Raw genomic sequence first — 16,098 nt, 5'->3', positions numbered from 1 at the left:
TCCAACTCACTCCCCGCACTCTCATTAACATAAATGATGTGAATACACACATATCCCCCCCCACACACACACACACACATACACACACGCGCACACTTAAAGAGTAAAAATTGGGCTGGGCTCGCATGAGCCAAGTGAGGAAACACTATAACAGGGAGCCGTCTGCACCGGGAGCCGGTCACAGACCGCAGCCTCCAGGCTGGGCACACAGCAGGAGGGAGGCCAAGGAGCCCCCCAGCCAGGCTGAGAGGACCCCCAGAGACCCAGCAGCCACAGTCGATCACAGCCCCGGTGCAGAGAGCGCCCTCTGAGGAAACACTGGAGATATGACACAATAGGATATATACAGGGTAAAATGATAAAATAAATAAGAACAGGATACAATATAAATATAAATATAAATAGAGTAAGAAGGTTAAAAAATGAATAAGAATAAAATCAATAAATATTAGGTAAAGTCTAAATTAATAATAGAATAACAGGATAAAATAAATAAGCATAAAATAAATAAACGCCAAGTAAAAGCTAAATTAAAAAGGTGGGTCTTGAGCCTGTTCTTAAAAACATGTACGTTCTCTGCGGCCCTGAGCTCCTCCGGCAGGCTGTTCCACAGACGAGGACCATACCACTGAAAAGCTGCCTCTCCGTGAGTATGTGTCCTGACTTTAGGGACAATTAAAAGGCCAGCACCAGAGGACCTCAGGGTCCGCGAGGGTTCGTATGGTAAAAGCAGATCTGAGAGATAAGAAGGCCCAAGACCATTAAGACATCTAAAAACCAATAAAAGAACTTTAAAATCGATCCTGAAACACACGGGGAGCCAATGCAGCGATTCTAAAACCGGTGTAATGTGGGCCCGCCCTCTGGTCTTCGTCAGCACACGAGCTGCCGAGTTTTGCAAAAGTTGTAAAGTTGAAATATTCTTCTTAGGAAGACCAGAGAGCAGGGCATTACAGTAATCAATGCGACTGGTAATAAAAGCATGCATCAGCATCTCCGTGTTGGCCCGAGAGAGAATAGGGCGGACTCTGGCTATATTTTTTAGATGATAAAATCCAATTTTGGTTACATGTTTAACATGTGGGATAAAACCAAGCTCAGAGTCAAAAATAACACCCAGGTTTTTCACTTGTAGCGAAGGACATAGTGAAAATGCCTGTAATTTAGACAAGAGTTTCTCTCTCTGAGCCTCAGGACCGACGATTAAAACTTCAGTTTTGTCCTGGTTAAGCTGTAAAAAGTTTTCTGCCATCCAAGATCGTATATCTAAGATACAGTTAAAAAGGGCATCCATTGGTCTGGTGTCATCAGGAGACACCATAGGATACTGACTACTGAATGGATCAATCATCAACCACCTCCTCTACATGGATACACCAGAAGTAAACAAGATATCTTTTCACTCATCCTCACCAGCATATACAGCATCAACATTGGAATGTCATTTGGACTAGAGAGGTGTAGTCGGATGGTAACAAAGAGAGGGAAGGTAGGCAGAGCTGAGGGGATTGAACCACCACACTACAACTACTTGGGAATTCCATGGGCAAATGGGAACTACAAAGGGGATTTTAGGCAACAACCAGATACTTGCAGAGAGTCAGACATGTCTTGAGGAGTCAGCTGAATCGTAAGAATAAGATCTGGGAAATCAGCACCTACACCCTGCCCGTGATCAAGTACCCTGCTAGGATAATAAGCTGGCCAAAGGAGGAGATACCTCCACCGACATCGAGATAAAGATGCTCCTGATCATGCATGGAGAGTTTCACCTCAAATCCAGCAAAATGAGACTGTATGCTAAGCAAAAGGAGGGAGGCTGAGGATTTGTGACTGCCGAAAGCATTCTCCAGGATGAGAAAAAAAACATCCATTAGAACATTTGGAAGATGGCCACAACTGACCGTGTGCATAGTGAATGCCTCACGAAGCAGAAACCAGAGAAGGACAAGGAGCAAGTTGAAGAACCATCCTGAAAGGATAGGCCCCTGCACAGTATGTACCACCGGCGGATACAAGTCCAGAGAATAATTTCCCAACGGGGTTTAATAAAGTATACATAGTTATACCATACTTTATTAAACCGCGTTGGAAAATTACTCTCTGCATTTAATCTATTCAGTCAGTGAAGCAGTGGGCAGCCACCAATCCAGCGCCTAGGGAGCAGTGTGTAGGGATGGTACCTTGCTCAGGGGTACCGCAGGGTACGTTCAGTGGATTTGAACCCCTGACCTTTCAATCATGGGTTGAACAATCTACCTACTGAGCTATCTCCTATATAGGAGGAGCTATATAAAAAGAGAGAGGGAGAGAAGAAGCAGGAGTCTTTTATTATCCAGTGAGTTTGCCAGAAAATGGACGATAATAGCTGACCTCGTATTTAGCAGCTCACCTGGCTCACCGCCTTTCTACTTTTTTTATACACCCCTGCCTATGACATCTTGAAACCTGAGCTTGTTCAGTTAGTCCACTGCTTCAGGACCTTTAGTTCTCAGTAGCAGTAATCTGCTGAGCTCTCCTCTCAAAGTCCTTGTCAGTGCACTTTTTTTTCCAGGAGGTTGTACAAATTACACATTGACAGCACAGGCACTGCATGGAGGAGTGGAATTTGAAAGCGAGTAGAGTAGAGCAGTGCACGCTCCCACGGGCATGTTAGAGTCATCAAAAGTAAATGCTATCTGAACTGGTGACATCATTATGAGGAGTGTAACATGGTCTGTGAGGCCATACCATGTAATTCAAACTGTATGGAGTTAAGAGAAAAGGGGGCAGGACAGTCCCTCCTGTTTTTCGAGTACTGCTCACCACTCTGTCTGAAGGCTGATAAGGTCCTCCATGATGCAGTACACCAAATGCGTGTCAAACTGCATGGCAGTCATCTTATTCCACAGCAGGGGAGGTTAAACCGTGTTAAAGCTGTTGGAGAATTTAAAGGACATAGTTCTGATAGTGCACCCTGACCTGTCGAGATGGGTGTAGACACAGTGGAGTAGGTGTGTCGTTAACCCCCACATTGGATTGGTACATAAACAGCAGGGTGTCTAATGAAGACCCAACCAGTAACTAGGGGGAATTTAGGATAGGTCTGTCATAAGCCTTCATGATATGTCAACACTACCAGCTTGTAAGTGTTTTCTGCCTCCTGTATGACACACAGCTAAGGGCACATCCTGTCTTCCAGATAGCGTCATTATGCCGCCCACCGTACCAAAAGTCTCTCTTTTTATGCAGACTTTGGGTGGTTGTTAACATTCTGGACAAATAGTATCCTGCAGCAGCAATGCGCCATGGAAAATGGAGTTTAAAATGTGATGAGGAGGGACCCTGGCCAAGTGCCAGCTCAAAAATGAGCTGCGAGTAAGAACATGCTGTTTGTGTACCTGCCTCTGTGTTTACATGATGGTGTAAAATATCCATGTTCATTGTGTGCGTGCTACTGTTAAGCTGAGGCATCTTCCTTGGGGGGCTCAACCCGGGGTAGCGGTCATGTCCGGTTAGGGGCTCTGTTGGCTCTCCGGTGACTGTTTCCTCGCGACATTCACATTACTCACACTCTCATTACACATACATATAGGATCTTGGGGGTGGGCACGATACACGGAGTCCAAAGTACCATCAGGGTGTACACCCCACCCCTGGCATCGTTGCCCACCTCTCAATTTTAAATACACGTAGACATTGAGGGCTAGCAGGAGGGACCATGCGCTTACCTGCTGCTCTCTGGCAGGTAGCTCCATGCCCTCCTGGGTTTTAAATGCACCTTAGAACACACATGCATCAACACTACAATGAGCGGGTGGAGGGAGGTTTGGAGTCTTCTCTCACCCCCGTTCTCTGCGACCTGCTGGAGCAGGGGGGCTAGGAGGAGGAGTTGGCCGTCCGACTGCGGTCTGGAGTGTGGAGCCTTCCTGCTGCTGCGGAGTCGGGGCGGTCTGCCTCCCCCCACTGCAGGGAAAAGGGAAACACCACCTGGGTCTGGGTGCAGTTCCCCCCTCCAGGGGCGAGGGCACCTAGACCCGGTTTGTAGAGTACGCTTGGGGAGTGTGATCGTGTGTACAACGTCTCTTTATGTCTGTCTCCACGTTGGTTGAGTGTGGAGTAAGTGCATATGAGAGCATGAGGGTGGGAATGGATGTTTGTATCTGTGTGTGCCTGTATGTCTGTGTCTATATGTCAGGTTGGGTGTCAGGCGCCACCTCTCTGGGGACATCTCAGGCCCTCCAAGGTTTGGAGGCCTATCTCCCCCTACCACCACTTCCCCTGCCAGTGGCGGACCCCCTCAGACATCGGTGCATTGGTGGTTCTTTGTGTCCGGGGATGGGCGTCCAGGTACACACCGGCTCACTCCTTGGCGGCCGCTTATCGGGGCCTGGAGCCTGGGGCTCGCTCGGGCCACTTCGGAGGTGGGGTGCCCCCGGCCTCTCGGCCTGGGGCTCGGTCACTCAGGCGCAGCTGGCTGCCGGCGGAGCTCACGGGCGCGTCACTGCAACTCCCCCTGGCTTCTGCTCCGCGGCTGCTGAGTGAGCCCTCATCTGGGACTCTCCTCAGCTCTTTCCGGGACAGTGGCACAGCTGCCCCTCTGTTGGTCTTCCTTGGTCTCTTGTGTTCTGGGGGCCTCTGGATGTCTGGAGTTTTGATCTCCTCCACACCTGCTTCACGCCCTGGAGGACGGGGCTGTGGCCCCCCCACACCCTCTAGCAGATTATTACATGAAGGAACCTTTTAAAAAAACAAAAAACAAGCGCGTCCATGCTCACAGGTGTACACACGGGTGATCACACCCACAAACTGAACGACACAGGAAATCATTCCTGCCTGTGGCCATCTCCCTGTACAACGCATCCACTTAACACACTGTTTGCTGCTACAACTACACATGTTTCTTTTCCAAATATTTATTTATAAGTGACTTATGTATGTATGTATGTATATATATGTATATATTGTACTATTCTTAGTTAGCGTATTGTCTGTCTTGTCTTAATGTTGGTTTAAAATGGAGCACTGTAACAAAAAATAATTTCCCCCAGGGATCAATAAAGTATTCTGATTCTGATTCTGATTCTGAAACTACACCCTTTTTGGCTCCTACCTCAAAGCACACTGTGTTCTGTTGATCTTATGTGCTGCACAATAATGTTTAACATTTAGTATTTACTGTCATATTCCCATATATCATTGTGATGTTGATTATTCTATTACTCTTGTTCTCTTCTGCTTGCTTTCTTTTTTCTTTCTCAGCAGGTGATCCAGGTGATTGATATATGCATTTTTTTTCTCTGCCCGTTCTGTTGGTTTTTGTCTTTTGCCCTTCTCCCCCGTCCCTCTTCTCAGCTGTTTCTCTTTCCCTCTTTCTTTCTCCCCTTCTTTCCCCCAGTCAAGTCTGTCCCGTATTCAGTAAGTGAAAATAAAATAAACAATAAAAGGTGAATCAAATGGACCATTACGGCAAGGCTGGGATGGTCAGTTTGGTAAAAAAAAAAAAAAAAAAAAAAAAAGCTGATTGCTTATGCAGCTCAGCCCGTTATCTGTTCTCTCCATCGTAACAAACAATCTGCTAAATAAGACCTGTCAGTCAAAAACAGAAAATAAAATGCACACAGAAAGAAAAAACTGACATTTTGTTTAAAGGTGGTTGGAATTTGTGTTTATATGAGTATAAGTACATGTTACTAGCACACTGTATGTAGCTGAGGAGAAAAAAAGGAAGTTTATAAATAATGAGTCACATAGAAACATGCTGCAAATGTCTCTATTTTTGATGGCAGATGCAAAAAGTAAACAAAAATAAGCTAACCTTCCTAATAAAGTAAGAAAAAGCAGATAAAAATGACAAAACAAAACAATGAAAAATGACAAAAGCCTCAGTACTGTTCTATATTACACATTTCATCAACCCACATACAAACACATATGTATTTACTGAATATGCATAGGTCAACAGCATCCCATTAAAACCTAATAAAAGATAATAAATAAATAAATATGCACATGCAGATATACACACTGACTTATTCAGTATACTGTACATGCAGGCTCATTACAGAGTGAATACCACCTCATCTTCTGACTTTATATTGTTCTCATTAGTTCAAATATCAGATCAGTGAACTGAATGGTAATGGAGGATTAAGCAAGGAGGCAAATGTCAGATGGGAGGAAACTGAGAATGAGAATAGAAAGTAAAGGGTGAAGGGATCTTGAGAGAAGATGAGGGGGAGAAAATAGCCCAAACAGGTGATTTAGCATCTGCTGGCAGCTTTATTCTTGGGCAAAAATGCCAGAGAAGACTTGTTGCTTTGCTAAAAGTAGCATGCATGTCTGTCTGTAAAAAGAATGAAAAAGAAAAAATTCTAATTAAAGATATAAATGTTACTTTGTCTCAGACTTTTGTCTCGCAGATGATGCAGTATGGTTATGTTGAGGAGCAACAATTTGTTATATGACATATTTTATAAGCATTTCTCCAAATTGAAAAAGCCTCAAACTGGGACAAATAACAGAATTATATGTCAAGATGCAATACTCTGCTCCATAGTCACAGATGCAATCACTCAGTCAGTGTGAGTTTGTACATCATTACCACAATTGGAACTGACTTCAGGGGTCTTCTGGGAGATTTCTTTGGGAGCTACAATTATAATTTAGATAAGGATAAGGGTTACACAGAGCATGTGCTTTCTGACTGTCATGGAGACACAAAGAAGAAAATCGGATTCTTCCATTAATTCTAAATTAGGCATTACTAATTAGCAGCAACAGCATTGTGACTATTTTGGTATTTTTGTCACACAGGGTTGATTCTGTTACTCTGAGTTTCTTTTTTCTATACTGTTCTTATACAGAACTTGATACAGAATCTCCTTCAGATTAATACCTTTAGTAGGATGAAGCAAAGTCATTCACATTCACAATAGCTTTTAATATAGCAAAGGTCTGTACTGAAAAGATTCAATGGTAATTTTATACTTCTGATGCTATTTTTAAATGCTTTTAGGGAAATCAGAAAACTCAATAACAGTTTAGTTAAGGAGCAAGCTCATGCTGGGAAAAGAAATCTAATGTTAACTCTATAATTACAAGCAATGTAAATACAAAAATGCATTAATACAATTCCATTCTCTTTTTGTCTAATTACATAGTGTACAAACTTTTCAACTAATAAAGTCTAACCCATAACAGAGTGCAAGGATACTTGTGACGACACACCATCGAGTATTTCGAGGTAGTCATTTGGAGAGATTACTACATGGAAAACTGTGCCTAATTATGACACAGTGGGTCTCATTACATTTCTTAAAATAGTAATTTTCATAATATATTTAAGCTTAAGTAAAAAAAAAAAATCTCAAGCTGTGATGAATTTTCTTATATGTTTGGAGGCCCGAAGAAAGCAACACTGTCACTGGCATTTGAATGACTGATGGGATTTTCTGGTATAATCAGGCTTAGTGGGTATTCTCTCTGATGTACATGTGCTAATAATGTTAATTTAGGAACAAGATTAAAGGTTTCCACACCTTTACCTAATCTGCCTTCAACAGCAGAATGGATGTTAAACTTCTCATACCATTAAATGGTTATTTTCATTTTCAGAGAAGCAGAAGGAGACAGAGGCAAAATTAATCGAATGAAGTGGCCTGGTTGTATCATTTATTGGCATCTGAATATGACCAAGCTCAGGGCTCTTACCTAAAGGCAAGCCTTATGACTTTTGTAGGATAAATGAATGGGATAACAAACTGACACAGAATGCTGTTTCTGGATGGTACTGAAAAGGCTCTTTGGTTTCCTCTCACAGTCCAAAGACATGCTCGATAGGTTAATTTTTGAAATTCTAAATAGGCCATGGTGTGAATTTGTCTGCTTCAGACCTGTGAAACAGACTTCCAACCTGTTCAGGATGCATCTGCCTCTCACCTCGCCCACTGTCAGCTGGGATAGGCTTCAGCGTCCTGTGCCCTTGGATTATATAAGCAGTTAAAGAAAAAGAAATGGAGTAGAATGAAAGAGAGGGGACAGAATGAAAGGGTTATTTGAGGAACATATGGTTGAAGTACAGTTCATGTGAAAAAGTTGAGCCCACCCTTATGTTGTCTTGATATGTACTCAATCATCCAGGTAAGAAAAAGTTGATTCTGTTCACCTGGAACATTTTCAGTGGGAGAAATGTTTCGTCACTCATCCAAGTGACTTCTTCAGTCTCAGCTGACTGCGGCTTTCCCCAAACTTATAAACAGTACATTTGCACAATGACTGAAACTAGCACCACTGACTAACAATGAGGTCAGTTTCATGATCATTAATATGCAAAGTTTTGTGACCATTGATCAATTGATCTGTACCATTCACAGAGAGCTGGGGAATAGCTGCAATCACAGCATTGTAGGATACTAAAAGATGTACCCTTAGGCCCCCTCCTCGATTCAAAGATGGTCGCATTCCTCCCTGTCCAGGATGTGGACATCCTCATCAGTGAAACAGTATCCACTGGCCTGTAGGTGTAAATAGATTGTCCTTGCCTAACAATTTAGAGTTTGTTTGGTTTCCCCAATGTAAAAAATCATTGCAATCCTCTTAGTGTAGCATTTCATCTCCACTTTAACAGCATACACTATATTACTCTGTTTGTGCTGGAGAATTGGATCCTTGGGGTGGACCAATTTTTGGCGCGGGGTGAGTTTTGAAAGCCACAGAGAAGCGGCGTTTAGAGAAAATGCGTGTCAGTTCCGATACTCGTGACATATAAAGGACTGCTGGTGGTGCTTGTTTCAGTCATTATGCAAATGTACTGGCGTTCAGCCGAGAGTGAAGAAGTCATTTGGATGAGCGACAAAATGTTTCTCCCTCTGAAAACGCTTTGTCCAGATAAACAGAATCCAGTTTTTGGGGAACCACTTATTTCTCTACAATTTTCTTCCAAAGGAGCCAGACTTTCTTGTAATTGTTGTGGGTGAAGTGGTCTTGAGTAATAGTTATCCAGACTTTCTGAAGTTATTTTAAAGATTTTGTGCATTGGTTGCTTTTTCACGTTTTCAGCCCAGTCCTTATACCTGACCATTGTTAGAGGAACGCTTTTTTTTTCTTTTTTAAATTATTTTGCCACCTAACACATACATATGAATTACTCAACCTTAAAAAGGCAGCGTACATAATGGTTGAACCACTATTGTGTCTCCAAAAACACACAACATAGCAAAGGACTAACTCTTAAATTGTATCTTTAGGCACTTCTAGTAGCATCCTGCAATAAACCGCATATGTTTGTTTATAAAAATGCCAAAAAAAACACCAAACACAGTTTGGCAGACATAAAATAGTTTTTGCACCCACAAAGGTATTCCCATCCCCTGCATGTTGTGCACTGTCCATAAAAAATTTGAGGATACTGGGCAGGTGGAGGACAAACGAAGTGGCAAGCATAAAACACGATCCACAGCAAATGAACATTATCTGAAAGTCATGTCCTTAAGAAATAAAATGTAGTGAAGACCTGACACAGAACCTGAGAGGTGCTGGTTCTTCAGTTGAACCAATTGAATCTACCAGCACTGAAGCTTCACTGGAAATAGAAGAATGGCTATCAAGAAGTCTTGCTTAAGGAAGGGAAATAAGAAGAATAGGCGGACATATTCTAATTTAAACAAGAACTAGAAATCAGTGTGTAACAGCAGCTCTGGTGAGGAAGGAGTAGCTAGCAGGTTTAGCGGGCATGTGATGTGGAGGTTACCCGGATAACTCAAAGCTACTCAGTTAAATCAAACAACAGACCTTTATTTGACGTTAGCAACATAAGACCATACAAGCCAGGTCTCCACAGCTCTACTCGGTCCGTACATGCATGCGCAGAGGATGGTAGTCGCCGATGCCTGCCCGTTACAATGGTGAGGTCCCTCTGAACAGACACACAAGCAGCATGTAATGGCTGCCACACACTATACTCACACACCCACTTGGGTTGTTACAAGTGGAAACAGGTTTCAAGGAGTGATCGATCCAGATTTTAAATCGTTGGTTCAAAATGTGATCAGTGTTTACAGAGTAGGTCAGTAGAGGTACAACAGTGAGTGTCTACAGCCATCGGTCGATCAAAAGCACAGAATCTGATCCACAGTGCCATCTAGAAAGGATCTGATTGTGAGTGGCTTCACTTTTCTGCATGACAATCAACCCATACAGTCTACCTGGATTTTTTTTTTTAATCACACAATGGTATATTACCAGTCATGGATTCCCCCACTCCCCACATAGCCTCATCTCAACGTTATTGAAGCAGTGTAGGATCATCTTGACAGCATACAAAACAAAATGGTGCCTGTTGGGTCTGCGCTTCCACAGGCCCCGCTGGTTTAGGGACTTATTCCCGTTAACGAAGCAAGACGAACAGCAATTGATCGATTTTACTTGCTAGCAAGGGAGGCTGGTCGGAACCAGACTCTTTGAGCTGAACGCTCCTCACCTGTTTCCTAGCCAACTTCAAATTTGCATTTATCAAGACTTTTAACCCCAGATAGGCCAATTATGGATCTTCGGATCCACATTATGTGAGCAACTATTCTCTACCGTGAACTAGGTTAAAAACAAACGCCGCTCACGCCTCACAGATGACAGCTTACAGTCCTGCGTAAAGATGAAAGTGATTTTGTACCACGGCTTTTCAGCATCTCTTTATTGACCACTTTACACATACGGTTGCTGTACGCATACACCCGGCTGTAGCTTTTCAGCTCACAGCCCGACAACACAACAGCAGAGAGTGCACAGACTTTAAGGCGGCGAGGCATGATTGCAGGTGCAGCTGAGGTGCGTCCGACTCCCATGCAGCGGCACTGCAGACCACGCCCCGCCACACACATTAACCAGGTAAAATACATATTTAGGCAGAATTTTGGAAGTATCTATTTTTCATTTTTTAGCAGCATAGTGCTTTTTTTCCAATTACTTTTTAAAAGTCAGGTCAAGGCTCCAAAAGCCCAAAGGCGATATAATGAATGAAAAGGGGGAAAAAAAACCCAAATTGCTTGGACACTGCTAGCACAGGCGCCTACAGAAACACAAAGCAGGAGATGATGCATAGCTGAATATGTTTCCAAACCAACTTCATTCTAAGCCAAAGACTAGAAAATATGGTGAAGCATATCTGACCTTTGGTCTCACCTGCACAAGTGCCAAGGCAGGTCTTCCCTGCATAATTGGTTTTCCCTTCGTTGGGAGCAGCGCTGGGCTCTTCAAATCACGGACAAACAGTATCCCACATTCGTGAATTTTTGGTCACAAACACTTGTAATGACTAACTACTCCTGACATTTTGGAGATGTTAGCTTTTCATACAGTAAAGTTACAGCAGGATACAAATAATATCAGGATGATCCTGCCACAATTTGTTCCCCGGTTCAAATCACGGACAAACAGTATCCCACAGTTGTTTATGTTTTCGAACCTATTTTGCACAGAGAGGCATTTTTTGAAGGTGCAGACGTAGCATAAAAGAGTTAGTAGTTACTTTCTTACTACCTGTAATTTATTGCAGATTACTTGTATTTGCTTAATTGTTTACTAAATGTTTGAGATGTGAAATAAACCGCAATGGAGCAAAATATGGGTGTGTGTGGTTGGAGGATGTGTTTGTGCGCGCACGTGCGTGATCATTTTTCTTGTAAAACAAAGGGGGGCCTAGCACTGTCCTAAACAAAGTATAAAGAAATGAAAAGTGGATCAAGGCTTTTTTCACTGCATTGTATAATATGTTCCAAATTAAATCTAGCACTTGTAAAAGTATTATGTATTTCTAAGACTTAAGGTTATGGAAACAATGTCTAGATAACCAAGTCTAATTACCTACTTCAAACACATTAGTTCCACAATGATTTTTATGAGTTATTACTTGTGTAATGATTGACTCTGAGTCAGTGTATTGACTTTTACTCTTCTAAAGAAGGCCCTTTTAAATGATACACAATTATAAAAGTGTAATGTAGTCATGAAATAATGTAATAAAGATATCAGTAAAAAGCTGCAATACTTGCTTTCATGATGAAATTGTATTTTCTGGGTTTGCACTTCGGTTTTTAGGTGTGTGTGTGTCTCAATTTGACTGAGCCAACACAATAACGTAATTCCTTTTTCTTTTGAAGTGTCAATTTTTTGTCAATTCTATTCCTTTCTCAAACATTCTCGAGTATTAATTTTTTCTTTCGTTTGGTCTTCCTCACCTCTTGTCCAGCCCTGTGGCCTCTCATCGAGGTCTCTCTGTTAATATTCTGAGGATCCCATCAGGTCTGACCTCAGGGCAAGCCTCTGAAAAGATTTCATTTTTACTGGAAGCTTGCAATAATTCCTTCATAAGGTTGTAAAATAAGGCCAGAAGAAAAAAAATATTAGGACAGGCAAAACCCACAAAAAAATACAGTGAATAAAATACAAATAAGACATGTTTACTAATACATGCTGCATATTGCAATAACGCACCTTCGACCACTTGAGCCTGTGAGTGTGAATGAATATAATAAATCTCCTTAACATCAAAAGCACTAAAGGAAGCTTTTCAAAATAAATGCAGCGTGGTTACTTCCATTTGAAAGAATTTATTGCACAATAATGCAAAGACTATTGCAGCAGATAAATTTAAGGAAAGCTGGACTGTTATCTATGAGTGCTTTCTTGCTGTTGTGGTAGGCCTGCACGAGGACTGAAAAACAATGACTTCAAACAAGATGAACGTTTCTCTCTGAGATTCTGTTGTTATTGCTCTCCTCAAGACCTCGTTCCTGCATACAAATACTAACTGGGAAGTGTTGGCTTTTCTCTCTGAACATACTGTGTAAGCATATAATATACTGCATGAAAAGTGGTCTGTAAGTAGCACTGTGAATTACAGTAGAAGTACAGATTAATAGCAATTCATAAAAATTTGTAGTCAGCACAGAAAACGTCCAAGAACTGTCAGGAGCAGGTCTGCCAGTTTGAAAAGCAAAAAAAGCTGGACAGGTCATCTAAGATAAGATAAGATAAGATAAGACAAGATAACCTTTATTAGTCCCACACGTGGGAAATTTGTTTTGTCACAGCAGGAAGTGGACAGTGCAAAAGTTATGAGGCAAAAATTAGGATACAATAAGAATAAATACAGTACACAACTGTACAGAATAGAATAAAATAAAATACTATATACAGTAGAATAAAATAAAATAAATATACAATAAGATAAAAATAGAATACAAATACAAATACTATATACAACTGAGTAAAAATACAACGATGACAGAAAAGATTATTGCACTTAGTATTATTGCATATGTGTGGATGTGTATGTGTGTGTTTGATCAGTTAAAGTCTTTATTATGGAGTCTGACAGCAGTGGGGAGGAAAGACCTGCGAAATCTCTCTGTCCCACACCGTGGGTGCCGCAGTCTCCCACTGAAGGAGCTGCTCAGTGCTGTCACAGTCTGCTGCATGGGGTGGGAGATGTTGTCCAACAGTGATGACAGCTTAGCCGCCATTCTCCTGTCACTCACCACCTCCACTGGGTCCAGAGGGCATCCTAGAACAGAGCTGGCCCTTCGGATCACCCTGTTCAGTCTCTTCCTGTCCCCAGCAGAGATGCTGCCGCCCCAGCAGACCACACCATAAAAGATAGCAGAAGCCACCACAGAGTCATAGAAGGTCTTCAGGAGTGGGCCCTCCACTCCAAATGACCTGAGTCTCCGCAGCAGGTACAGCCTGCTCTGCCCTTTCCTGTAGAGGGCGTCTGAGTTATGAGTCCAGTCCAGTCTGTTGTTCAGATGAACACCAAGGTACCTGTAGCTGTCCACAGCCTCAATGTCCATACCCTGGATGTTCAGTGGTTGCAGTGGAGAATGCTTGTCCCTGCGGAAGTCTACCACCAGTTCCTTGGTTTTACTGGCATTGATCTGGAGGTAGTTCAGCTGGCACCAGTCCACAAAGTCTTGGGTCAGTCCTCTGTACTCCTTGTCGTCCCCATCAGTGATGAGGCCGACTATTGCAGAGTCATCAGAGAACTTCTGCAGGAAGCACTGGGTGGAATTTTGGGAGAAGTCTGCAGTGTAGATGGTGAAGAGGAACGGAGCCAGAACCGTTCCCTGTGGGGCCCCCGTACTGCAGACGACCCTGTCCGACACACAGCCCTGAGTCCTCACATACTGTGGTCGGTCGGTGAGGTAGTCCAAAATCCAGGTAGTGAGGTGATGGTCCACTCCAGAGTTCTCCAGCTTGTCCTTTAGAACCGAGGGAAGAATGGTGTTGAAGGCACTGGAGAAATCAAAGAACATGATTCTCACAGTGCTTCCAGCGGTCTCCAGGTGAGCGAGGGAACGATGTAGGAGGTGAATGACGGCATCATCCGCTCCAATGCCAGGCTGGTAGGCAAACTGAAGTGGGTCCAGTGATGAGCTTATTAGGCGCCGAAGCTGAGCCAGGACCAACCGCTCCAGGGTCTTCATCAGGTCAGAGCCACCGGTCTGTAGCTGTTGAGTTCTTGGGGCGTGAAGTCTTTGGCACTGGTACAACACAGGAGGTTTTCCAGAGCTGTGGGACTCTTCCCAACCTCAGGCTCAGGTTGAAGAGGTGCTCCATCACCCCACACAGTTGGTCCGCGCAGGACCTGACGACCCTTGAGCTGATGCCATCTGGGCCCGCTGCCTTCTTGCCATTAATCCTCCTCAGTTCCCTCCTAACCTGGGTGGTTGAGAGAGACAGGCTGGAGGCTTGTGTTGAGTGTGTATTGGATGCTGTTGTTGGGGGTGGGGGGGAGTGAGCAGGGTGAATAGAGGAGGTGTGAAGTGTCTGAGGTGTCAGAGGTGGAACAGCAGCAGTGGGGGTGGGTGAGTCTGCAGCCGATGTTGCAGACTGCCTCATGGCTGAATCAAATCTGTTGAAGAAATGATTCAGTTCATTTGCCCATCTCACATCCCTCCCAGGCAGAGAGTTCTGCTGTTTGTGGCCCGAGATGGTTCTGAGGCCTCTCCAGACTTCACCAACGTTGTTTTGTTGAAGCTGGTTCTCCATCTTCTGCCTGTAGCTGTCCTTCCCATTCCTTATCAATCCCCTCAGCTCTCTCTGCACCCTTTTCAACTCCTCTTTGTCTCTGGATTTGAAGGCCCTCCTTTTCTTCTTGAGGACGGTTTTAATTTCTGGGGTAATCCAAGGTTTGTTGTTGGAGAAACACCGTACAGTCCTGGTAGGTACGGTGTTATCCACACAGAAATTTATATAGTCAGTAATGCAGTAATCTACCATCCTCATGCACAAGGGAGATGTTTGTGTGTAGCTAAAAACAGTTGTACAAATTATAATCCTGATAGTAGGGGGACACACTGCTCCAGAAGTTAAACCATTTTCTAAAAACTGCAGGCATAGATCAGACTCAGTTTAATTAAACATGTAAACTGTGGCTTAAATAGATTTGCCGTATTTATTTACGTCTGTTTCGAATGATCTTATGTGTTACTTAATGTGGTTTGATAGGTAGAGATCACTTGAAAAAAATGAGAAATAAATTAAAGTAAACAATATGATTAATAATTATTAAAATCTAATTAATCCACATAGCATGGTAGAAGCCCAACAATGGCAGGAAGTAAGACCCAGAGTCTAGACACTGATAGTGTTGGAGATGATTAGGGCATTTGATTACCAGGATGAGGTAGAGGTGGAAAGGAGGAGAGCCATGTAAGCAAATTACTGAATCATGTGATGACGACAGGAATCAGTTTGACAGTGTGGGAAAACAGAACTGCCAAAACTGATAGACCACCAGGCTCAAACACCCAGCACTGCTGGACTGAACACAGATCTTATATTGAACTCATGCAATATAATAAACAATATAATAAACAATAAACAATTTAAACAATTTGCATGTTTAAATAGTTTTTTATTGCAATTTAAACATGCAAAAGGCCCTATAAGTTATTCTGGCGCTTTATATTTATTACAATTCATAAGTACTGTTATGGCTAACATTTAGGGACTTGAATATCACACTGTTTCTGTATTTGCTGTGGATATACAATTGTGAAAAACAAAGTACATGTTCTTTCAGTTAAAAGGGTTTTCCATATCAGGACAAAATAAAAAAAA

This window comes from Mchenga conophoros, linkage group LG6 (assembly GCF_057382185.1).
Source record: "Mchenga conophoros isolate Kocher_MC1m ecotype Shallow Benthic linkage group LG6, M_conophoros_male_GT1.1, whole genome shotgun sequence".
NCBI lineage: Eukaryota > Metazoa > Chordata > Actinopteri > Cichliformes > Cichlidae > Mchenga > Mchenga conophoros.
Note: the sequence above shows the minus strand (reverse complement) of the source record.